This window comes from Balaenoptera acutorostrata, chromosome 3, assembly GCF_949987535.1.
Source record: "Balaenoptera acutorostrata chromosome 3, mBalAcu1.1, whole genome shotgun sequence".
In the NCBI taxonomy this organism is placed as follows: domain Eukaryota; kingdom Metazoa; phylum Chordata; class Mammalia; order Artiodactyla; family Balaenopteridae; genus Balaenoptera; species Balaenoptera acutorostrata.
The window spans coordinates 132,016,953-132,043,995 of record NC_080066.1 but is presented as its reverse complement, the minus strand read 5'-3'; the positions used below and the strand labels follow the sequence as shown (position 1 = coordinate 132,043,995).

Here is a 27,043-nt window from a genome sequence, read left to right as displayed (position 1 = left end):
TTAAAATGATATAAATATATGAAGAAAACTCAACTGAGAATATTTACTCGAAGGTCCCTCCTCCCTTATGTTGGCATGAGAGGTGAAGGACTGTCCCTGCGTATAGTGGGGCATTTTCCAAAGAGAAACGAACATCTTCAAGACTTCCTGGCACCCCTCCCACTTCAGAGTGAACCCTGTGGTAGCCTATATATTTGTTGTGGGTGAGTTTTCATAAAGCAGTAAAGAAGGAAAGGAAACCTATCATTTATTAGCTTCCTGTAGCCACATTCAAATTCCTAAGCCTGGTATTCAAGGTCATCCAACCACTTCCACCTAAACTCATGCTACTCCCCTATATGGATCCTCCTTTCCAGCAGAACAGGTCTCAGAGCAAGTCATGCACTTTCCTGCTTTATTGCCTCTGATCCTGTCCTTCTTTAAAGGCTTAACCTCTCTTTGACTCAAGTTTCCTCACCCAAAGACTGGGGACAATAATACCTCATTTAGGATGTTATATAGATCATGTGTCTGTAAGCACCTAGCACAGAGCCTGGCATGAAAACATCATTCAACAAATGTGAGCAATTGCCAAACTCAAGTTCTAGATTCTTGTTAGCATGTCACAAATGTTCTCAGGGCTGGGCATGAGATGAGTGGTGAGAAGTGAAGCAAATTGTAAAGGGTACTCCTTGCTTAGAGGCAATGAACATACAAAGAAACAATGAAAATTACAAAGCAAAAATGAAAACAAACAAAAACAAACTCATGCCAGGGACCTCATTTGGCTTAAACCCACCATTTTGAAATCCCTTTGACTTTTGCCTCCTCATGTTAAGTTATTAATATCCCTTCTTATGTAATTCTCTTTCACCCACCCTTTGTGAATTTATTTTTCATTTCATATTCTTTATGGTGCTATTGATATTTCAGTGTAAACTTTTTGATTCTCAGGATTATCACAAGAATTAAGTCAAGCTACATAGATATAAAGTGTCTAGGGCATGGCATTTAAATTTTAGCTTTATTCTTATTAATAATAATAATGATGATCATGAATGATAATGAATCTTGTCAATTAAGAGACTAAGTCTCTAAGAGCTCCAGGAATCTCTTTCTTGCTTGTTCACTTAGTAAAGAACAATAATAACAACAATAATGGCTATTACTCTTTGAGTGATTAATCATATGACAGAATTTGCTCAGAGTGCTCCCCGTGCCTTACCTCATTTCTGCTCATGATAACCCTTGAGGTAGGCTCTATTAGTATCATACCTATTGTAGAGGTGAGGAAACTGAGGCATCAAAAGGTAAGTCCATAAGCCAAGTTATGTAGCTGGGAAGTGGTAGAGTCAGGATCTGAACCAGTCAGGGTGGACCCACAGCTCCTGTACTGAACTACTGCATCGTACTCATTTCAACCAACTTCCACTCATACTTGAAGCACCAACTCACGTTACCTCTTCTGCAACTTTCCATACAGTTAGTTGAGTTGCTCCCTCTTCTACACCCCAACAGCACTTTGAATATACCTCCCCTATAGCAAAGATCACATTGAGCATTATTTTTTTATGTGTGTGTTTATCTGTACGTGAGTTTCTTAAGGAAGAATCTGTAAATTACTCACCGTTATACACTTAGCATAGGGCTTGGCACATATTTGATAGGCAAAAATGTGTGTTGATATTTAATCAAACTAGTAGGACCTCAGTTAAATTTGATGTTCATGATGATGGTGCCTATGAGACGGAACATGGATGAGTGGAAATTTCAAATGATAAGAACCACGGTGCTAGGCTCTTGGCTGTTTCTACTACGGGTTTTGTCATACTTGTGGTTGTTCTTTTCTGGGTTGGAGGAGTCAAAATGACTCCTAAGATGTCTCATTTAATCAGAGGCCCCAAATCTTTTTAGCTATATGTCTTTCCACCCCATCCCTTCTGAGAAGTATCAGTTCATGAGAGATGCGACCGCCCTGCGAAAGCCAAAGAAGAAACAAAGGATGTGCTGAAACCTATGACACTTAGCGACAACGGTTACTGTTTCACCAGGGGTTACACCAACCAGCTGAAAGAATGACTGGAGGAGGCTCAGCTCCACCACAACGTGAGCCAAGGATCCACATTTTATTGTAAGAATGCCTTCTGTGGTGCTTTCAAATTTATAATCCTCCCCCTTCCATTATTTCATTTGATTCTTACAACAGCTCAAAGGAGTAGTCAGGAGAAGCTCAGGGAAAGGAAGGGATTTGCCTAACATGGCCAGTGAAAGATGGAATCAGGACCAGGACCTGTTTTCCACACGACATTTCCATACGACAACATATCAGACACGATGGTCAGAGTAACTAATTAGCTATGGGGCAGTTCCTGTCTGCAGTGCACCCAGATCAGGACTATGAAGACAGAGGAGGTTTTTCCAGATGAGGGAAAAAGGAAACCCTGAGGACTGGGCCAAGGGACAACATGCTGAGCGTCAAAGAAAAGATGGAGGACACGAGTTCAGGGCTGGAAGGACATACTGGGTGATGCTCACTTATGGAGACCAGAAAAGCTCTGTCATAAAAGGAGGCCATATGTTGAATTTTATACGATAAAAACATTTTGAAAGCATTCTACTTCAAAAAAAGAGATGAGATAGGCATGTGTGAGGCTAGAAGACAGAGGAATTATCAGTCAGCGTGAATTGCCTTGGCAAACTACGTTAATGTTCATATTGTGCTTTTAAAGACCTCTTCTTTCTCTGTTGTCATGATGTCGCTAAGAGATACATTCAACACCTTGCGCCTGTGCTCCCCATCCCAGTTCCTGTTCCCACCTATACTGGGTTTGCTGTCCGCACTACAGGAAGGAGAAATCCTAAAGCAGGAAATGATTAGAACGCCATCATCAATGTTGGCACATAAGCTTGCTTTGTGCTTCCTTATGCCTTGTCCCTCTGGTTCCTGCAGACCCTGAGGGCCCTGGTCTCGGATACTCTTCCTATGGACCATTCTCCTCGGTCTTGGATGCCAGGCTTGCTCAGACCCTTGGCTTGTTCTGACTCCCCTTGGTCTCCAGTCTGTGGGCCGCTCTTCTCCTCACTGCTGACCACAGGGCTCAAGCTGGACTTGCTCTGCCTCATGGCCACACCCACTTGCTGCCAGCTGCCTGGTGCTGACAGGTGTCTCTGATGGACATCTACTTTCTTATAGAATGTGGGACCAGACCAGAAACTGCCTGAAATAAGGTGACATTTGCTCCCTTTGGGAATACCTACTGATTGGTCCATGTTCATAAAGATGCAGCTCATGTCCACGAGCTTTTGCTGGGTGTGACACAGAGAGAGAGACAGAGAGAGAGAGAGAGACAGAGAGAGAGGGAGTGTTAGTTCCTGGCATCTGCAAATGAAAAATGAGGCAGAGACATAGTTGAAGGCACTGCAGTTTGGGCAGCTGAATCCCATTAAAAAATCATGGGAAAGCTCTGCATTCCTGCCATTGTGGTGAAGAGGGAAAGCAAATCTCTGAGGGTTTCACAAAGAAAATATTTTATGACCAAAAGTTCTGTAAAATCTCTAAGTTCTGTATATCTGGTAAACAAGGAAACAGTTTGGTAGGCAACCCGCAAGTCCATGGAGGACACTTTCCTACAGCCCTCACCTCTGGAGGCCCCAGAAGGGAAATCCCACTGCCCTCCACAGCGGAGCACCTTGGGAGAAAGTGAAAGCCACGTGCCTCCACCACCACCCCGAGCTGATGCAAAAACTCCTGATGCCCTAGGAGTGCAGACAAGGTCACCTTTATAGTCACAGCCTGTCTTTTAAAAAATCATCTCGTTAGATAAGGTAGAATCACTAATCCACCTTAATTCTTTTCCTCCAAATTTTTACTTTAGACTGTCTCTGGATCCTAAAATTAAAATGTAAGCTGTATTTTAAAATGTAAATAATAAACTGAATCTTAAAATTAAAATTTCAGCCATTCTCAGCAATAAAGAAGAACTAATAAGCCTGTTCCTGGTAGCCATTCAGGGTGACCAATGGGGTATCACCTCTCCAGGCATAAAAGAGTTATTTTTATATGCTCTGGACCATGATGAAAAAAATCCAAATCGGCCTTACATAAAAGCAACAGGTTTACATTTTATTTTAGTAATAAAAAAATGCATATAAATCTAAAAAGAGAGATTTTTAGATCTCTTTTTCTGGGGTATTTTTAAAGGCACTGTGAATATTTATATTCTATTTTCGCATATACTCTGTTCTATGCTTGGAATGCTTCGGGCAATAAACTCCAGGGCATGTCCAGAAGAGGGAACTAGATGGGACCTGTGGTGAGGGAGGACTTAGGGCACCTTTCAGTCTGAAAAAAATGAAGGCTGAAAGCAGAAAGGACTGATGTTTACAAAACCATAAAGGATAAGGCAGGGTGAGCACAGCACGGACCTTCCCCAAAGATTAGTAAAGGTAGCTTTTGCATAAGTGAAAAAAATCATGAAGTCACACAGTGGCTAGTAATTCTATGGAAACTGTTATCCAAAGAGATGTTCCGATTAGAAAAAAAAAAAAATAGGTTGAAGAGGATATGAAGTTAACAATAGCTAAATACTGTGGGATTCTGGGAATGCCTCACAGAAAGCAACCTTATCTCCCCTCTCCCTCCCTCCCCCCCCCCCAACAACTGTCCCTAGTTGTCATTTTAGGGTCAGGCTACTTGGCTAGAGAAACAGCCAGGCCTGTGGTCTGATGCACAAATGGTTTCCCTTTGCTTCTTTTAGGAGGATGATGGTCTTGGCAAGTGGTCATCTGCCCTCCACCTTGCCTCCTATAAAGTAAGGGTGTCCACACTCCTGAATTTAATAACTTGGGTATAAAAAAACAGGAGACATGGGGACTGCCTTTATTACCGTAACTTGAATAGAAAGACCAGCGCAAGGCTAGCTCAGCAGCACCATCCTGGGAATTCAGTACGACACCAGAATTTCATTATCACAGCTTGTGATGCCAAATGTACAATTCTGTTCTATGGCCTCCCTGAGATCTGCCTCCTCACAACATTTCCTTTTTTGAAAAGTACATGAGGAGAGGAGCAAATTGATGAGGGAGGTGAGTATTCCTGGAATATACACCTCAAGACATTTCCTCTGTCCCTTTTCACCATTCCTCCCTCCCTCCTTCTCCCTTGCCTCATACAGGCAGAAGGGGTGATAAAAGACATGGCAGGGCATCGGCAGGAAATAATTCGGAGAGGTGGTCCCCTCAGAATTCCAACACAAGATCACCTCATTGGCCTGGAACACCTGCTTTCCTTCTAGTGAGTGACTAGTTATGGCCCCAGCAAGGGCACATGAAAGCATCATCTGAGAACATAGTGGGGTTTAACCTATAACCCCTTGCTGTACTCCCTGGTCTGCCTTGGCTAGAAGCCTCTCCATAGAACTAATCTTCCTCAGAAACCGAAGAGGGAAACAACCTCATTTGTAAATCTCAGCTGTGTCCATTAATAAAAGTAAGGGCCAGCATCTAGGTAGATCCCCTTTTCTTAGATATGTATTTGTATGGCGGAGGGAGGGGGTGGCTATGGAAGAATCATATAAAATAACTGAAGAATATGAAGAAAACGAGTCCCCTTTCTCTCTCCAAAAATTTACTATTAAATTTCAAATGTGTCTGTAAGCCTTTGACTCTTCAAGTGTGTGTTGAAATGGAACAAAAGGATTCACTTGAGGAGACAGCATTAAGCTTTAGCTGATGGCAAGTAAAAACTCTTCGAAATGGAGGCGTTCCCTTTAAGGACTTTGTGTTCCGAATTCAACTACGTTCTCTTCTCAGTCACCTTAGGCATTTGTTTTTAATAAGTCTTTACAAAGTCAACAATTTAACAAAGGACCTCAAAACTGTGTTTCTGACCAGCAAAATAAGTACAGATTCCAGATGTTTCTCATTTCTCCATGTCACTAATTCAAACTCAGAAATCTCTTGTTTATTGGACGTTCATGTAATACTAATGTTTTACATACCTCTCTTCCAAGAATCTCCTCTCCTATCTCTGCATCCCTTCTCTCACTAAAGCCATCTAAGGGGTAATTTGTCATAGACGGAACTGGGTCTTTCTAGCATAGTCTAAGAAATATTTAAACTTATACCAAAATGAGATTTCATAATTATATATAACTTTTATCTATCTATATTAGCATTTAATGAGAGGTTAGGGAAATTCCCTTCTCCTGAAATCTATAAAAATTGGATGCATCCTTTGCTTTGTATGTTAAACAGAGGTTAGGGAGGTAAATCACCTTTCAAGGTCCTCTTCAGGTCCTTTGATTTTCTGATGCATATACATGGGTCATCCAGCTGGACTTTTGGATTTTGCTCCAAAGGGCTGGTGGGTATTAGAAGAACTAATAGCAGACACTATTCTGTGCTCTCCTAGTCCTACAGGTGGGGTATGGATGATGGATTTCTACACTGAATCGTGTTCCTAATTCTCCCTGGCCCCATGCTAGAGTCCCAGCACTGGCCAAGGAACTAGGAGAACAGAAAACAGGGAGCTGAAAACAACAGCAACAAATCTCCACGGAAAATACAATGTAGTTGTGGTGGAGTCATGCAAGGGAGAGACAGTTGATCTCTTCCCTATGTGCTTGTTTTTAATGGGATGAGGTCTGATGTGACATTTTTGAACTTACAATTCTATTAATAAAATTGTCTTTAATCATGGCTGAGATTTATTGTCAGGCACTGTGTGCTAAGTGCTCCTGAATTATCTTCATTATTTCTTACAACAATACTAACAAGTAATTGGATTATTATCTCCACTTTACAAATAAGGAAGCTGAGTCTTAGAGACTCTGCTGCCTACTTGCTGAAGAAATTACATGCTATAGAGAAGAAACCATGTGTATCTTTACAAATGAAGGGTATCTTAAGCAAAGGCATTATGGGGGCAGCATTTAGCGATGATTTCAGAATGACAGCATCCTCCTTCACATTTTTTTAGATTTAGCAGATAATTCATAAGTATTCCCAGGGTTACACCAAATTATAGTAAGGTTGGACATGAAAGAGCTGCTGGGCAGCTATCTAGACTGGCTACTGGAATTAGAGATAATGGATAATGTATAGACCTCAAACATATTCTGAACACTGCATGAGAACATGAGCTCCTTCTGGACAACACAATCCTTTGCAAATGACTCCAGCGATAACAATTCAACACCTTCAGCCCACATAAAAATATTAACTTTCCGGGCTTCCCTGGTGGCGCAGTGGTTGAGAATCCGCCTGCCAATGCAGGGGACACGGGTTCGAGCCCTGGTCTGGGAAGATCCCACATGCCGCGGAGCAACTGGGCCCGTGAGCCACGATTACTGAGCCTGCGCGTCTGGAGCCTGTGCTCCGCAACAAGAGAGGCCGCGATAGTGAGAGGCCCGCGCACCGCGATGAAGAGTGGCCCCCGCTCGCCGCAACTAGAGAAAGCCCTCGCACAGAAACGAAGACCCAACACAGCCAGAAATAAAAATAAATAAATAAATAAAATAAATATTAAAAAAATATATATATTAACTTTCCTTGTAAAGAGAATGTCCTATGGATACCAGGTATAAAAGGCGACCACCTTAGAAAATGGGCACCCTTTTATAACTCTGTCTTCTGTGACTTACAGAAGCTTTCCTTCTCAAAGCTAAACTAGGATTTAAATCAGTTAATTAGTTGATAACTTCTACTGAATACTTAGTTTGATGGAGTCCCATACTAGCATTTAAGTTGTCATAAAGACAGTGTGTTTGTAATGAAAGTATGATTTTGCAGAGCCAACTTTGGCTTGCTAAATGAGGAATGGATAAACCTGCAGGAAGGAGGAAAAGGCAATGGAGAAAAGAAAGGAAGAAGAGATATCAAATCCATCAAATTCCAACAATCCAGAGGAGACATTTTCTGTACCTTTGGTCCATGACACCTATCTCAGACAGCGGTTCTCAAACTTGTAGGTGCATCAGAATCACCTAGAAGGTTTGTTAAAGCATAAGAGAGGGCCTGAGAGTCTGCACTTCTAACAAGTTCCCCAGGCGATGCTGATGTTGTTGGTCTGGAGACCCCACTTTCAGAACCACTGCTCCAAAATGATTGGGAATCCTGATGGATCTTTCCCACCTTGTATTCTAGATATTTGTCCAAAGCTGACACCATCTTTGGATTTCCTAAAGTTGGGTTCTTTTGAAACAAGGTTTACAGGTTCACACTTAGTACTTCTTACCTGGTGAAATTTGGTAAATTTCCAACTAGAAGAAGCTTCATGAGAAAAGAAATGGATGGAAAGGCTGTTGAGAGAAAGATAAGAGGCAATCAAGAGAGGAAATGTAAATTACTCTATCATTATAATTAATATTCTCTTTGGACAGAGTAAACACCATTACCCCAAGGATATATGACTTGTATTTTCTACCTCACTTTTTATTAGCAACTCAAATTTGCAGATGAAGAAGATGCAACTGGACCGACATAGTGACTAGTACAAAAGGAAATTTCGTGATTTAGCAATAAATTTTACTGAATAGAAGGTGACAATATCAGAGTTACAACTAAACATTCTGAACAACGTTAATTAATGTTTATTTTGACCCAAGTATTGTTTGTTTAAGTGAAGGCACTCATTTTAGTAACAAAAGCATTACATTTTTTTTTGCACTCCAAAGTCTGCTTCCTAATGTAATAATGTGATCTATTCATTCGATGATTTATTTCTTTTTTTAGATTACCAAATAATAGGGAGAAATAATAAGAACTGTAAAGAAGTGTCTGAGAGGCACAAGTGTGTGGTGTTTGTGAGCATAAGGAGTATGGAGACAGGGCTTTTCCAGTAAAAGCACTTTTATCAGTACTTATCAGTATTTACAAGTAAGCGAGCGAATATAATGTTTTTCTTTGGCCAGGGAGTCAGGTCCCATCAGAGCTGGTCTCTTCACCTCCGCCTTTGTATTGCCCATCATAACAAGCTCAGGGGACTTAGGGATCCAAAGCGGATCGATACTTCTTCCAGCTTCTTCCCTTTCAAGCAGTGTTGGCCAATTCAAACCAAATGCTAGGCCCATTCCCAGACACATTTACGGGCCTCCTGGCGCACATGGCCAGAGGTTGTGGCTTTGTAGCCTGCTCTTGGTAATGCAGAGATAACTTTAATGTCCAGGACACTTCAAAAAGTTACCTGAGGTGTATGCCATTTCTCAGCCACGCCAACCTCACTTCCATGTGGGTACAAAGGTAGTTGCCAGTCATTTCTAGAGCTTCAATGCTAGCTCCACTTCTTCCCCCGCCACACCCATTTCTGGATTAAGGCCGATTATAGATCGTGCCTCTGCTCCTCCAAATCGCTCTAAAACGGCCCAGAGAGTTCTGACTTGTGAATGCAAAACGTTAAGTCTGACCTTCTTTAACTGAGCCTACCATTCTCTGAATGCCTAAATTGAGAGAAGGTTTCCTACAGATAAGATTTGGCTCAGAAAATTTCACACTCAAAGTCATACTTGTAAAGGACCATGTCACCTCCATGGAACTAAACACATCCTACAATATTTTCATTCTAGAAGAGACATGATGAACTCATAGCTATTTTGCCAAGTGCTTTCTTCTTAAAAATTTAGGGCAAGCCACTGCTTCTCAGCTCGGCAGGGCAAGGTGCCCACGGAGTTGAACTTGTTAGCCTGCCTAGGCTAGAAATTCAGGAACTTCAAGACACTAAGCTCGTTTCTAGTATAACTATGTACTTGCGTGCCAACAAAAACTATTCTCTTTTTCCCTTATTGAAAAAAGTATCAACTACAAACATTTATTGAGCTTTGAGGTTGGCATAAAAGAAGTATTAGATATGATTCTTGCCCTGGAAGTGTTTACAATGAAGTCTAAATGCAAGAATGAAGTCTGCACATGTGAAATCAGAAACGATGAAAGAATGCATAGAGTTAAGCATGAACTGTGCAGTGCAGACAGTACAGATGTATGATGTCAGAGAGTTGGGGAGAGCTTTAGGAAAGAAGTGAATAAGGTAAAGATTAAAGGATGCATATGATATCTATAAAAAGATGGGTGGTCTTTCTCTGTGTTTTATTTATAAAATAAATGTACAAGTTTACACAATTTAATACCAGTCACTAAATATCACTGTAGGAGTCTGGAAGTCTCAAACTGGTAACCAATGGGCCAAAGGATTTTTTTGTTCTACCAACATTTGCAGTGTTTTAATACAAATTTGAACTAGCTGCCAACATTAACAAGTTGGAAGTTTTTACATTAAAATGTGTAATTTCTATTTCCCCTTAAAAAAATTGGAGAGTCTACCAAAACCCAGCCTACATTTCTACATGGTAACAGTGAACTAGAGCTGAGTAAAACCCACCCCCATTACATGGGGCACTAGCTGTCCAGTCTCCACTGCCCGTACCGACCCCTATTGCTTCTCCCACTGAACCTGGTTTGCTCATGTGTATCACCTACTTGGCCCCTGTGGGCATCTGAGCTTGTGAACCCTGCTGCACATCGACAGGGCCTCCTGCGTGGTGGGCGGGGGAGGTTGTGACAGATGCTCCACTGCAACTAATTCCATCAAAACAGCAAGTGATCCTGCCCTCTCAGCCTTGCAGGGGAAAGCAACTTACACACAGAAGGGTACCTTATAAAATATTATGCTCAGTCTACAGAGAAAAATATCGTGGACAACACATGCAAAGAGCTGAGCTTTGCTTCTGCAAGTGCATTGGTAATCACCACTCAGAATGCACATTCTACAGTGGGGCGGCCAGGCTGTGTTTGCACAGGAAGGAAGGGTACTCCATTAACTCTTTCAGTTCACTTAGTGCAGGGAGACCCACGCGAAGCCAATTTTAGGTATGAAAATTTAATATAGCAGAGAAATTGGATTGTTCTATCTTTCAGAAAATTAACCTATTTTATTTAAAAAGAGCTGTTCTTATATATTTGAAATCTAGTCAAATCTGCCTGTAAAGTAGCCCTGTACATCCTATAAAATGAGGCACACCTCTATGAATATTTATCGTGAGCAATCAATTCCTTATTGTATGACTGAGAAAATGTATGGATCATCCAAATGCCCAGCATGTTAGATTTGGAATGAGTTTCATGCTAGTATTGGAATAGTCATTCATTTGTTCATTTGGCCATCCCAAATGTATTTATTTAGCCCAATGGGCTTTGCCTAGGCCCTTCTATTCATCAGCTCTGTGAACTCGGGCAGATCCATTAACCTCTGCTGGTTTGGGTTCTTCAAATGAGGAAATCATATTAAATCATCTCTAAGTTCCCTAAATATGCAACAGGCCAAGTTTTCACATGAGGTGCCTGGAATAAAGGGAGACCAATTTGTTCTGACTTTGGGATTGACCTGCAGGACATTGGACATTTCTGTCCAGCCTGGTCAGTGTGCAGGCCGGGGCCAGGCTGATATTCAGCTTGCAGCCACCGGGAAGACTACTCTGGTTTTCCACATCCGGTTTCCCTTCTGTTTGGTCCTATTGTCCACTGGTAGACTCCCAGGGCTTTCTGGTCGTTAAATACTTTATCATCTCTGTTCATAATCCCCTAAGAAGTCTTCATTCTCTTTTTAGTTCTAATCTCTTCTTGCTGGCTTAGAGGATGAGATTTCACCATCTTTGTTTGTGGACATTGGAAGAGAAGAGGGGCCGATTTGTAACACCCCTTAAAATGGAAAAGTTGTAGAAAACATTGCACGAAGTATTTGAGTTGCTCACTGTTGTAAGAAAAAGGAAAGGAAATTCTGCATTCTGTACTTTTTTTCTTTTCAAAGTTTACCTTGTCTTAGAGCACAGAGGGAGATTCTATTGTAAAATTGTGTTGGGGGAAGAGAGAATGAAAGGGGAGGGGTTTGTTTGTTTGTTTGTTTGTTTTTATTAAATAAAAGTCCAGAGGCAGGGGCAGCTACTTGTAGCTATATCAGCCTATTATTTAGAGCAGAAGTCAGTCCCTGAAAGGTCCTGGGCAGCTTTTGGCAGTGCTACCTTACTTGGCCCCCACAGACCTTTCCTTTCACTCTCTTTTTCCCAAAAGTAATGAATTACAATATTTCAAAACATAAATATATTCAGTTATAATTATAATATAAATATAAATAAATCCTCCAAATGTCTACCAACCAGAGTTATACAGTTAACATTTTGATATATATACTTCTAGCAAATATAAACATGTATATTATGTACAGTTTAAAACATGGGATTGTAAAAAATGGGAAGGGGGAGGGGCACTATAGGGGTAGGAAATTAAGAGGTACAAACTATTATGTATAAAATAAGCTACAAGGTTATATTGTACAACACAGGGAATATAGTCAATAGTTTATAATAACTATAAATGAGGTATAATCTTTAAAAATTATAAACCACTATATTGTATACCTGTAACATATATTGTACATCAACTATACTTCAGTAAAATATAATAATTTAAAAAATGGGATTGTAAATATTCATACACATACATGAATATACATATTATATATACATATCATATGCATACTATATACACATATATACCATATACTGTATACACACATGTATACATATTGTATCATACATATATTCATATATATGTACTGTATAGGTATACACACACACACATATACATATATGTGCTTGTTTGTAAACTCCTTATTTCACTTAATATGTTATAAACATTTGTCTACTTCAGTAAATATGGAACTTCAGATAATTTGTAATGACTGTAGAATTCTCCATTGTATTTGCATACGATAATTTACTTAACCAATTCACTATAATTGGACATTTAGACTTTTTCCCCCTATTTCTAGTGTAATGTGGTTGGGGAAAATGATTTTTTTTAAGCTGCTGGCAGAATTCCACAAGGCAGGAGAAACAAAAATGCATTGCCCTCCATGACAGAGGAGCAGCCATCCTAAGGTTCTAGGGAGTGTCAGTAAAGAAAGGGTGCTGGGAAGGCTCTGAGTTACAAAGGGTCTGAGACAAGGTAGGAATCTGCATATTAGAGGAAAATAGGTTTCTAAGAAATTCCCCCAAACTTTCAAAACCAGAGCAATTTGATATCTAATGTTGGCCATCTACCGTGACATGCTAGGAGGTAACTTTCTCCTGCAACCAATTACTTTTTGTGAGAGACTCTGAGGGAGAAATAAAAATAAATAACAGGCTGTGTTACACATTTGAGTTGGCAAAGGGCAGGAAGACACAAAACTATAGGATAAACTATGCAAGTGAAACTGGGACATAGAGCAAGAAGTGCATAGTAGAAATGTTTTCCCCCTCAAATCCTTGGATGTGGGGAAGCTGAGCTTCCCTCTACAATGGCAGGAGGACTTGAGTTATTAAAATGGCTTCATGAACCTGCCACCCAGGCAGCTAACACAACACCAAAATGAAAATCTTTGCATGTTTAGTGACTAAATTCCAATTTGGAAGTGAATTTTGAATTTGCAAGCTAGAATTTCAAAACTAGAAATTCTAGTTTGGAAATTTCCAAACTAGAAGTACAAACTAGAAGTATAACTCATGTACTTTTCTATATGCTTCTCCCTCATACTCTTTTCTTTTGGCCATTTTCTCTTAACTAAAATCAAATAACTTTTCATTAGGTGATCCATTCACATTGTACGAAATTCAAAAGTTACAAAAGGATATGGAGTGCACAGTAAATTATGGCTACTTAAGCCTACCAGTGACCACTTACTTTTCATTAGAGCCAATGAATGTTCCCTAGTTGTATGCTCTTCCAGCTGTTTGAAGCATACACAGCATGTATGAAAAAAAGAGCCCCTCCCTTTTGTTTCCACAAATGGTAGCATACTCTAGCACACGCTACAAAGAGTTTATAGCTTACTTTTCTCATTTAGCATACCTCGGCGATTGTTCTAATACATTAGTACTCTAGAGCTGTCTGATGACTGTATTCGTAATCCAGTGTAAATGGATATATACAATAATTTATTCAGCCAGTTTCTTTCTGATGGGAATTAAGGTTGTTTCCTTTTTTTTCTTTTTTTTGGCAACAAACAATTCTACAATAGTATTGGATGTATGTCTTTTGATTATGTGTGAGCATATCTATCTGACAAATTCCTAAAAATGGAATTTCTGGGTCACATTATATGTATATTTTTAATCTTTATAGATACTGTTAAATTACCCTCCATAGAGGTTGTATCAATTTGTACACCCACTACAAATGAGTATCCCTTTCCTTACACCTTAATCAAGATAGTGCTACTGATTTTTTAATCTTTGCCAGTCAACCTGATAACTGATAAATCTGATAATGTCTATCCCATTTTAACTTGCATTTTCCTATAAGTGAATACGGCATATTTAAAAGACCTTTAATTCACATGTATTTGTTCATTTTTATATCAGATTATTGTTTCTTTCCTTTCTATTTACAGGAGTTCCTTACGTATTACAGAAATTAGCCCTTTTACTTCATAATGTGTAGTAAACATTTTTCATAGTTTGTTTTTTTATTTTAACATTGTTTTAACATTCACTTAATAAAATAGAAAATTTTATTTTTGAGTAGTTGAAATTACTGACTTTTTCTTTTATGCTTTCTTTTTATTGTTTTGGTTTTGGGTGGGGCACCATTATTTTTACCCTTCAAGAATTTTTACGCAAAAACCCTATTCATATTTTCTTCCAGTACATTTATGGTTTCATCTTTTATGTTGAAATCTTTGGATCCATCTGGAATTATTTTGGTATACTCTTCTGCTCCTCCTCCATTTCCCCTCTCCTTTTTTAAACCTTAGGCAAATCACCAGGGAGCTGTAACAGGCTGGGCAAAGCCCTTCCCTATCTGGCAGCCTTCTCTCTCCTTGAGAGGCCCAAGTAGAGAACTAGTTGCTCCGAGTTTGGTTTGAAAGGTGATGTGGGACATGGAGATTGGAGGAAACTGAGACTAGGAATGGGATAGTGCCAGGAGTCTCGAAGCAGTTCTTCCCAGAAATATCCACAGCTGTTGGTTTAAATGTGAGAATAAAATATCTGGATTTCTGGGCATATTCTTCAAGCTCTATTGCTTATCCAATAAGCATAGACTTGATGACAAAGCCGATTTGGCAAATACCAGACTGTCCAGACCAGGAACAGACGGCTGGCAAAGAGAATTTAAAAAATTTTTATTGTGACCCTCAGAAAGACATAAATTTTACACTGTGATCCAGAATAACACTTTCATATCTACACATGAGACTAAAATTAGTTACATGTAACAGTATTCACCTCTACTATATGCATTCTGGTATTTTCTGTTTTATTATGTTTCATGCCATTCCATCCTATTCTGTTTCTCTTTTTTAAACTATTGATCAAAACACACTAAACATTGTTGCTTCAAATAATTAATGTTGGTATCCAGAAAACAAACTTGATGACTGTGGTGAAAGGAAGAGTAACTCAGCAATAATCATGCTTCCTCTTACTCTGTCTTCTTAAACTACACACGCTCCAGACAAGTTACTTGCTTTTGCTATAAGACTGGTTTTATAAGAAAATCTGATGTAATCTGACTTGTCTATTAGACAGTTGTTTATTGTAAATAGAGAAAAAGGTATACGTGTGTATAACCATGTAATGCAGTAGTTTTAAAAAAGTGCTTAAAGTTTTTGCTATTAATATTTTTGGTAGTTTTCAATGTATGATACAGTTTAAAATAGTCCATCTTCAAAATCATACTTGTTTTTGTATAAAAAGTATCTTAAATAAAATGTTTATTTGTTCAAAAACAAAAAACAAACAAAAAAACCCACACTAAACAAATTAGTCAATGCTTTGACCCTTAGTTTGAAGAATATAGGCTAAAGGAAAATGAACATTCACCTTCCCTGACACACAAATGTACGTAAGCATCATACATTATTCCCTTGTAATTCGTGTAAATAAGGTTTATAAATCATTGTATAAATGTCATATATTTTCAGCTACATTTTAAAAGAATACAGTGTATTGGGGAGCATTTCAATTGTAGACTCCAAATAATAATTTAGAATAAATTAAAACTCAGAACCAGTGAAAAATATAAAATCCACATATGATTGCCTCACAGCAACAGCTGTTATAACTTAGGAATGAGTGATTTTCAGACCAACTGGAAGACAAGTAAATTCAACTAACTAGAACTCAGCAATGCTTCCATCATTTGATGATCCCATGTAATTGTTCATACATGGGACTAAAACTCAGAAACTAAACTTTAGCAGTAACTGAGGTCAACTGAAAAGTTGATTTTTCCTGGCTATTGTTTAAATATAAGCTAAGATTTTGCTTATTTTAAAAAAAGTCTATCATAAAAGAGAATATGACACAGAAAAATTAGTCATGTTAGACATAATACTAACATGTGCCTTACTCATGACTTCCATCTAAGGTCTTGTTACTTCCAGAGCTGCCGCTGCTCCCAAGGCTTCTCTCCCTTCATTGTTAACACATGGGGTTGGCCTAAGTCCTCAGGGTGCCTTCCCACCATGACATTCTCTGGTTCTTGGTGATTCATCCAAACAAAACAAGGACAACCATCCCACCATGATCCCTACCACCATCAAGAAAAACTGTCCATTTCTGAAGACAAAAAACAATAAGTGTTGTTTCTTTCTAAGTATTTAAAAATAAACCTCAAACTTCCCTTGAGCAGGAAGCCTACAAGAGTATCCCTCACCTCACACCATCCATTACTGAACTTGGTGGGCTAATTCTAATACTGTTCCAGCAGCACCTGGAAACTTAATATAGCTCAACTACAGCTGCCGCCCATTGGGTTACAGTGGTGTTTGGCAAGTTTACCCCAAGTATAAGCACCTCTGGTGAAGAAGTCATTTCAGTTTGGGAAAAGTGAGTAATTTGGCCATTTAATTTGCATTGTTCTGGAAGTTGCCAGACTTGTCCTGCCAGGCATTAGTGTCAGAAACTTTCATCTTCCTTGGCTGCACCTCCCCTCTCTGCGTGCAGAGCAGAACAAAGGGAGGAGGTCCCAAGGCAGTGCCATCCAAGGAGCCAGAGCGAGGTCTGGGTTTTGAATGAATGATGACTTTTGAATTATAAATGCCTTTCCACGGAAGTTTTCACTCAAGATTTTTACCGACTTTACAAAAGGAATGAATCCAAGCTGGGGAGTATACCACTGGAAGTTCAGTGACAAGAACAGGTCTGCGAATATTCTTCCTAGGAAAGATAATTTCCCTGTGCTTCTTATTCTCTACAAACACACACAGAGGGGACATACACACATATTTTTATCTATATTCTTACTTTGGAAAATATCACACCTGTTGATAAACTTGTTTCTGTAAGTAACTCAGTACCTGATTTTAGCAAACTCCTACATGTAAGTGAAGTCACTCTGTAACTAGGAGGTGAACTGCTTACTTAAACATTTGCTTTCCCTTACGCTTGGAAGAAGGTTGGTGCCCTGGGGCCTTTTTTTTTTTTAAACATCTTTATTGGAGTATAATTGCTTTACAGTCGTGTGTTAGTTTCTGCTTTATAACAAAGTGAATCAGCTATACATATACCTATATCTCCATATCTCCTCCCTCTTGTGTCTCCCTCCCACCCCTCTAGGTGGTCACAGAGCACCGAGCTGATCTCCCTGTGCTATGCGGCTGCTTCCCACTAGCTATCTATTTTACATTTGGTAGTGTATATATGCCCATGCCACTCTCTCACTTCGTCCCAGCTTACCCTTCCCCCTCCCCGTGTCCTCAAGTCCATTCTCTATGTCTGTGTCTTTATTCCTGTCCTGCCCCTTAAAAAGGGCCCTTGACCTCTCTTTCTAAGGCTGTTGTTCTGCCCTTCAGGGGAAGGTTGTTAATTATATCCTTTAAACCACCTATTATTCTGAGCTGCTGCGGTCCATAATCTCTCTGTCAGACTTGTCCTCCATCAGCTCTCCTCAGACCCCGCTTCATCTCCCGGGGTCCCTGCAGGTCACTCCGTTTTACCTCCTCTCTTCACCAAGGGGCCAATTTCTTTTTCATCTCATCATTTGAAAACCATAAGAAAGAGATTTTTGTCTAAAACAAGGTTATGCTGGTTTCTTCCCAAATTCATTATTGTAGAGAGGAAACTGAGGACCTGAGACAAACTGGACTCATGTATTGCCTCAAAGATCAAAGACACCAATACAAATGCATTTTCTCTTGCTCTGATGAGAAGACTATCCTGGCTTAGGAATTTAAATGTTTAAAAGTGATGGCAGATATGAGTATGGTACAGAGAGAGACTCAATAAAATAGAGTGTAAACCTTGAACATGACCAAATAAGACTTGTAGAGAAATGAGGGCCTTTCTGTGGAGTGTGAGGTAATACCGAGTATGTAGTACAAATAGTCAACAGAGCTATAATAATGCAACCAGTACACAGGTGCATTCCAAGAAGAAATTTTCCGCAATCAAAAGTTTAAAAATCGGTTATAAAACAATGGTTTTCAAGAGATAAAGGTGATTAGAACCTAGAAAGTTTATAACTTGCAATTGTAAGTTATTTTATCTTGTAGGAATTCTGAAAATAGAGCTGCTTTAAAAAGCTGTATCTCTAAGTGTATAGTTATAAAACCTTAGTATCAGTGAACAAGCCTGGACTTTCACAAGCCTGATTCATCAAGCATTTCCAGTGGCCGTCAGTATTATCAAAGACCATTTCATAGACTTTCCTCACCTTAATCTTCCTTATCACCTATTGTTACTGAGATACTTTTTTTTTTAATAAATTTATTTATTTATTTACTTATTTTTAGCTGTGTTGGGTCTTCGTTTCTGCGTGAGGGCTTTCTCTAGTGGCGGCGAGTGGGGGCCACTCTTCATTGCGGTGCGCGGGCCTCTCACTATCGCGGCCTCTCTTGTTACGGAGCACAGGCTCCAGACGTGCAGGCTCAGTAGTTGTGGCTCACGGGCCCAATTGCTCCGCGGCATGTGGGATCTTCCCAGACCAGGGCTCGAACCCGTGTCCCCCGCATTGGCAGGCCGACTCTCAACCACTGCGCCACCAGGGAAGCCCTGAGATACATTTTTTTAAAAATTTATTTATTTATTTTTGACTGTGTTGGGTCTTCGTTTCTGTGCGAGGGCTTTGTCTAGTTGTGGCAAGCGGGGGCCACTCTTCATCGCGGTGCGCGTGCCTCTCACTATCGCGGCCTCTCTTGTTGCGGTGCACAGGCTCCAGACGCGCAGGCTCAGTAATTATGGCTCACGGGCCCAGTTGCTCCGCGGCATGTGGGATCTTCCCAGACCAGGGCTCGAACCCGTGTTCCCTGCATTGGCAGGCAGATTCTCAACCACTGCGCCACCAGGGAAGCCCTGAGATACATTTTTGATCAAAGTTGTATTGCAACCACTATAGCTTTTTTTCCTACTATGACTCTAGCTCTTGATAGTTATGATTTATATGCATTAAGTAATTTTAAAACATATCTAAATTTCTTTGACACTTCGAGAGATGAGGTCTTTGACTCTACCCCTTGAGTCTGGGCTGTAAGCAATAATCCCATGACTGTGGAATAGATGCTGTATAAGGCTGCATCAGAAAAGGCCATGCAGCTTCCTCCTGTCACTCTTGGAGGAGCTCACCACCATGTCAGAAGTCTGGCTATTGTGAGACTGTCATGCTGGAGGGGCTACTTGTTAGCACTTTGGTCAGCAGCCCTACTGAGCTCCCAGCCCACAGTCAACATCAACCACCAGACATGTCAGAAAGAAGCCTCAGGATCATTTCAGCCCACAGTCATCGAGTCCCTCCCAGCTCTTGAGTCTCCCTAGCTGAGGTCCCAGACATTGTGGAAAGAGACACACTATCTTTACTGTGTCTTATATGAATTCCTAACCCATAGAATCCAAGAGTGCAATAAATGGTTGTATGCCACCAAGTTTTGGGGTTGTTTGTGATGCAGCAATAGTAAGTAGAACAACCCATAATCACTATAATGCAAATTATGTTTCTTAATTAATCCACCATGTTTAATCCAATTCAGGTTATAAAACCTTATGCTGGAAGAAAGTCTGTACTGACTCCAATCTTCTTTGTAGTATATTTTCCCAACCCAGTATGATTTAGCCACTGCACAGAAATTGCACTTAGTTTGGAGAGAGAGAGAGAGAGAGAATGATTTGGATGATCTTTTCTAAAAAGTAAAATGAATAAGCTTCATCTAGGCTAACACTTCAGGTGTCTCATGCAGTCACCATGCACAATTAACTTACACTCCTACTTATTCTGAACTACTTTGGCACCAGAGGTTTCATGAAATTATGTCCCAGAGTATACATACCTGGACCAGCTTGAAGATCCCAGGGTGCCATGTGGCCTGAATGCTCCTGCCATCTTCCACTATTTGATGAATGGCATTATGCATGACTCCTGGACAGAGATGTGTCTGTCCACCTGGCTGAGATCTAGATCCAATCTCCTGACCTATTTCCACTAGTCCCCAGATCTAGGCAATTCCTGGTTAATACTTACATTCTGATCAAGAAAGCAAGATATTCATTTTTAGATCATGGAGCCTATGGATATCGGGATGGGGCAGGATAGAGATGTGGAGGTGAGTGATGGATATTTACTTTGCAGTGGTCTATGCTTCTCAAATTGTCATTTCTCAGCTCATCTTGAAATTGAAGGAGCAATTGGTACCAAACTTGGAGCCCAGCCAATAAAATAGACCAAAGTGGAAATCTTTGATTGTGGTCAAATTCTACAGAATAGGAAAGTAAAGTGAATTGGCAATGCTTGAAACATAGTTTTATTAAATGGTTTAACACCAGGATATTTCTACAAGATCAGATTTCCCAGGAAAGATGAACTGAATATATTATTTTTTTTTTCCAATTGGGATAAGGTTAAAAATGAGTCTATGCTAGTTTCTTCTTATTTCAATGAATCATGATACTGAAAAGCTCAATTAAAACAGCCTGGGGGCTTCCCTGGTGGCGCAGTGGTTGAGAATCTGCCTGCTAATGCAGGGGACACGGGTTCGAGCCCTGGTCTGGGAAGATCCCACATGCCACGGAGCAGCTGGGCCCGTGAGCCACAATTGCTGAGCCTGCGCGTCTGGAGCCTGTGCCCCGCGACGGGAGGGGCCGCGACAGAGAAAGGCCCGCGCACCGCGATGAAGAGCGGTCCCCGCACCGCGATGAAGAGTGGCCCCCGCTTGCCGCAACTGGAGAAAGCCCTCGCACGAACCGAAGACCCAACACAGTCAAAAATAAATAATAAATAAATAAATAAATAAATAAGAAAATCCTTAAAAAAAAAAAAAAAAAAAAAAAAAAAAAAAAAAAAAAAAAAACAGCCTGAAAGGACTATAGGCGTCATTCAGAAGCCTTTGACCTTCATTTTCACTAAATGACGTTGGCATATCCATTAACACGGAAACCTTCCCTCCTGGGAAGTGAGCGCTCTTTGGTTCAAGACTATTTTTCTGAAGCTCATCAGGTCAATGTTAGGTTGAAGTCATTAAAAAACCACCTAAGCCTATTGTCAAATTCAACATTACCTCTCCTTACAAGTCTGCTGCTATTCGCCTACAGCTCTGTTACTTAAATGCATGATTCATAGCTTCTGACTCTGTGTCTACAGAAGGTAATTTTTTTTTCCTGCTCTCTAAGCACTGGTGGTTTACAACACATTCCTAGCTCTGGGCCACAGCAGGCTCTAGTACAAAGGAGGTCCCTTCCAATGTTGAAGGGACCTTCAAATTGAATTGTTTGCTTTCACTTAATTTCATAGTCTAGCCCTCAATGATTAAACATGCCTTCTTTGTAACAGGGTTAGGGTTAGAGGCTACAATAGAAAGGCCATACTGATAGCTTGAGAAATTGATGCTGTCATTTATATAAAGGAATTACAGTCACATTAATTTCTTTCTTCTGTAGTCATGCATGGCTAGCTAGATTCATCTGAGTCCTACTGACTCACTCTTGGAAGGCAGCTGGTATAAACGGCTCTTACAGAAGGACTTCATCTGAAAAGAATTATCTAGATTCAGAGAGAAAATATTCTGTACCCAGAATTTAGCTAAATCTTCCCCCAAACTGTGACATTTCTAAGTGGAATGGCAAGTTGCCGACCTGTAGTCTTCTGATGGTAGAGAAAGGGGCTTAAGAATATGACCTTCATAGATGCCAACATGCAAAATTCCATTTAGTAAACTTTGTTTTTTAAAGTGCAAACATCAGATTGCTTTCTCCCTAATACCAACCTGATGGATTGGAAGCTTTTATTATGGAGGGACCAAGAGTATTTGGAGTTTGAAGAAATTCACAGGAGGACAAGTCAGGGTAGGATATTGTAAGGACCCCTTTTGGAGGACTCCAGATACTTAAACAACAGAGGGATCAAGGCCAAGCAGTCGGATTCATCAGAGATCACCTGCCCACTTGGCCATTATACCAAGCCCATCAGGGTTGAAACTCTCTCCCATGCTGCTTCTAACACACTGCTCCCTGCCTCCGTGGATATTACTACATCGCTATTACCATTCCATTCAGTATGTAGTTTACCATACAAATATGTAGGACATTGATATGAAAGTTTTAAGAGTTTCTTATCAGAGGCTATTTAAATAAGTACAGAATTACACTTGGTTTTGTGGTGGGTTATGCCTATTTCATTGTAATAGGTGAGTCTGCTTTCTCACACCTAGATTAGGATATAGAAAACCATGATGCAAAATACAGATCAACACATACTTACCCCATGTTGATAAGTGTATTGCAGATTGCTAGTGTCCACTATAATGTGAGATACAAAAGGATTATAAAACATAGTCCTAAGACAAAAAGAACTTCACAATATAAAGACAAAAGATTAGCAGAAATGTCATAAAGGGGAGAGGACAGAAAAATAATAAATTATTATGTACAATGAAAAGACTATAGATAAGCCTGGTTCTTTCTACCTTTGAACAAGAATGTGCTTCAACTCACTTCTTAAAACCTTCCAGAAAAGGTGTTTCCAACACTTTGTGTAACCCATTTACACATTCAGGCTCAGGAAAGTGGTCAAGCAGATGGCAGGAATTCCATGTGCAGAAAGAAAATGGTTACCTCAGGCTTCCCTGGTGGCACAGTGGTTAAGAATCCGCCTACCGGGCTTCCCTGGTGGCGCAGTGGTTGAGAGTCTGCCTGCCAATGCAGGGGACACAGGTTCGTGCCCTGGTCTGGGAAGATCCCACATGCCGCGGAGCGGCTGGGCCCGTGAACCACAATTACTGAGCCTGCGCGTCTGGAGCCTGTGCTCTGCAACAAGAGAGGCCGCGATAGTGAGAGGCCCGCGCACCGCGATGAAGAGTGGCCCCCACTTGCCACAACTAGAGAAAGCCCTCGCAGAGAAACGAAGACCCAACACAGCCAAAATAAATAAATTAATTAATATTTTAAAAAAATTAACTTTGAAAAAAAAAAAAAAGAATCCGCCTACCAATGCAGAGGACATGGGTTCGAGCCCTGGTCCGGGAAGATCCCACATGCTGCAGAACAACTAAGCCCGTGCGCCACAACTACTGAGCCTGCGCTCTAGAGCCCACGACCCACAACTACTGAGCCCGCATGCCTAAAGCCCGTGCTCTGCAACAAGAGAAGCCACCGCAATGAGAAGCCCGGGCACTGCAACGAAGAGTAGCCCCCACTCGCCGCAACTAGAGAAAGCCCGCGTGCAGCAACGAAGACCCAATGCAGCCAAAAATAAATAAATTAAATAAATTAATTAAAAAAAAAGAAAATGGTTACCTCGTTTATTCTTGATTAGAGAGAGATTAATTAAGAAGATAGAGGATGTTCAAAGGAAGATACTTGAGGGTACTGAAAGTGCAGGGTCTGGAGAGCAGAAAATTCAAGATAAAGTGGACAAGCAAAATGTATGAAACAGGAAAAGAAAGCTCAGAGGTAGGAGGAAGGTTGGCGGGGGAGAATTGTGAAGCATGCAGAGGATATGAGAGCTTGGCATGTAAACTCCAGTATGCCTGAGAATCAATCACCAGGGGAACTTGTTTTGTTCTCTGTTTTTCGGTGTTTTAGAAAAACAAATACTTGGAACCCACTACCGAATGATTCTGAATGGATTGGCTGGGACTAAGAATCGGCACAATAACATGCAATCTGAGTGTTTCTGATGCAGTTGGTCCAAGGACCACACTTGGAGACACGATGAAAAAAAATGATTGTTGAAGTCTCACAGAAGAAGGCAAAAATCATAACCTTTAAACAGAAAAGGAAGGAATAAATCATATTCTCTTGGGGAATTTACTGATCTTATTTCCTTTCTGAGTGAGGGTTGGCATCTGCTCTAGGATCAGAGAGTAGGTCCCAAACCAAATGAAGTACTACTTGCTGTGCTATATTTATATGCAACTGCCTCTTGTCTATCAACCTCGTTTATCTAGAACACAGCTAAGCTAAGAAATGGGGGGAAAAAAAATGCTGCAGAGTGCACAAAACTGACTTAAGCAAATCCACACACTGTTCTAATAAAATAACTCCTTGGGGTCTTACTTCAAGCTTGTTTAGTTTTGTTTTAGAAATGTCTAAAAACTTAGCTATTGGGTTTCTTAACTCATAGCAGTTTAAATCATAAAATTTGGCAAGGAGAGGTACAGTAGGGGGTCAAGGGGTGGGGGATGGATGCTGGGGGCACAGATACAGGCAGCAGCAAGAGATGATGGCTGACATCCTAACAGCGAAGAATATGAGAGGCAGACAGAAGGATTCACTTAGAGAAGGGGCAAATTCTCTCAAATGATTAATAACACCTAAGGGCTAAGTGTGCCTGTATGTTATAGCGACTGATATGCATAATGGTGATCTCTAAGTTTAAAAAAAAGGTTAAATTATTTTTAGTATATTTTGTTGAAACAGGCGTGGAATTATTGAAGGTTTCCAATTTTAAATGGCTGAAATTTTTAGTGGATGAGAAAATCAGCTTTGGTTTTCCCTATTATATATTCATTTATTCATTTGCTTATTTATTACTTTCCTTATAGCATGCAAGGCATCACACTAAGTTCCAGGAGAAAATAATATGGTCTCTCCAAAAGCAAAATGTGAGAATCTGGAAATGTAAGAATTTGGAGTTTAGAATAAAGGTCAGAGATCTAGATTTGGATTTGGGAGCCAGTTGTGTAGAAGTTTCATTTGAAGCCATGTGAGTACAGTGAAGAGGGTAGAGAAGGAGAAAGGGCAGCTGAGGATGGAACTAGGGAGAGACCTCATTCTCCAATTATAAATAAGGCATTACTATGTTACATACAAGATGCACATTAATCCTCATAACAACTAGGATGGATTATGAACTGGGAAAACTTAGTTCCTTGTGTTAATTAGGAACTAACTCTCCTTTGGAACGGAAGTCTTGCCCACCAAGGACTTGGTCTAATTGCATAATAGAATCAAAAATAAGAGTTGCTGAGAAAGACAAGCTTGACTGAGCCTCCATCTGGTAAAGCAATTAAGCAAATATCACCACAGAGCAAATTTCAGCACTTCAGGTTTGACTCTGATCATTAAGATCACCTATTCATGATGTAAAATTCTGCAAAGTAAACTGGTGCTATGAAATGTTTTGACACTTGTTAAGAAAAAGAAATACCTTCTAAGTATTCAATGATTGATATGAAAAATGAACAAAGGACATTAAAAGACATAATGTATAGTGCTTTAAGATACATCAATCTGTTAAGCCAAGCAAACAAAAGCCTTCTAAATTTTACCATTGATGTTTGTGAGTGACAAGTGGTATATTCTGAGTTTGCTGTGATTTCCCGTCATGTCTCCTGCTAAGTTATAGGAGCAGCAGAGGTAAACATTGTTTAATTCATTCACCAAAATGAGTGAAACATTTACCATATGCAAGACCCTTTGGTAGTTACATGGGAGATACAAAAGTGGATAATGTTTAGTCCCGGCTTGGAAGGAGCTTATGAGTAGCTGAGGCAAGTACAAATGATTACATCAGAAGGCAGGGGATGATTATAAAGTGTCTTTGCATATCTCTTGTTCCAACCTTCCAACAAGTCATCCAAAGAATTTTGGACCTTCCTTAGGAAGTAAACCGAACTCAGCATGTGGTTAAGTAATCAGCAACTTCAACAGTATTATCTCTTCTTTAATATATCGCTATTATTTATCAGTTGCCTTTCTAACCAGGGACAGACCACATCAGTATCTAAGTAAAGCTACAAATTTATAAGAGCTTGGAATTAATCAGTTCCAAAGGCAATTTCTACATGACCTAGTTGTAAGAATCAGTCATATGATTTATATACATATTTATATGTTTATATATTTAAATATAATAAAATGAATATAATAATATATAATTATATAATAACTAAATAAATGTTTGTTTATGTACGTATTGGGTTGGCCAAAAAGTTCCTTTGGTTTTTACGTAAAAATAAAAGACACATTTTTCATTCTCACCAAGAACTTTATTGAACTACATATTCACCCTTTTGCTCCACTACCTTCTGCCATTTTTCAGGCAACTTCATAATTCCATCTTCCCAAAACTTTTTATCTTTTTGAGCAAAGAACTGTTCCAGGTGCCTTTTACAGTATTCCAGGGAATGGAAATTTTTTCCATTAAGGGAATTTTGTAAAGACTGAAATAAATGGAAATCCGAAAGTGCAATGTCTTGTGAATATGGCAGATGAATCAGAACTTCCCAGCCAAACTGTAACAGTTTTTGCCTGGTCATCAAGGAGACATGTGGTCTTGTGTTATCCTGATGGAAGATTATGTGTTTTATGTTGACTAATTCTGGATGCTTTTCGTTGAATGCTGCTTTCAGTTGTTCTAATTGGGAGTGGTACTTGTTGGAATTAATCGTTTGGTTTTCTGGAAGGAACTCACAATAGAGGACTCCCTTCCAATCCCACCATATTCACAACATCACCTTCTTTTGATGAAGACTGGCTTTCTGTGTGGTTGATGGTTGTTCATTTTGCTTGCCCCACGATCTCTTCCCATTCCACATTGTTGTACAGTATCCACTTTTCATCGCCCGTCACAATTTGTTTTAAAAACAGAACACTTTTGTTACCTTTTA

General features: G+C 39.9%; 1 long non-coding RNA gene across 2 annotated transcripts in view; it reads right to left on the bottom strand.

Annotated features, from left to right (window-relative positions):
• The window catches only part of LOC130707609 (uncharacterized), a 156,990-nt gene that overhangs the window by 51,566 nt on the left and 78,381 nt on the right, over window positions 1-27,043 (bottom strand). For both annotated transcript variants that reach the window (XR_009007529.1, XR_009007528.1), the window contains one exon: window positions 8,216-8,279. This is a non-coding gene — a long non-coding RNA (uncharacterized LOC130707609). The remainder of the gene's footprint in view (window positions 1-8,215; window positions 8,280-27,043) is intronic.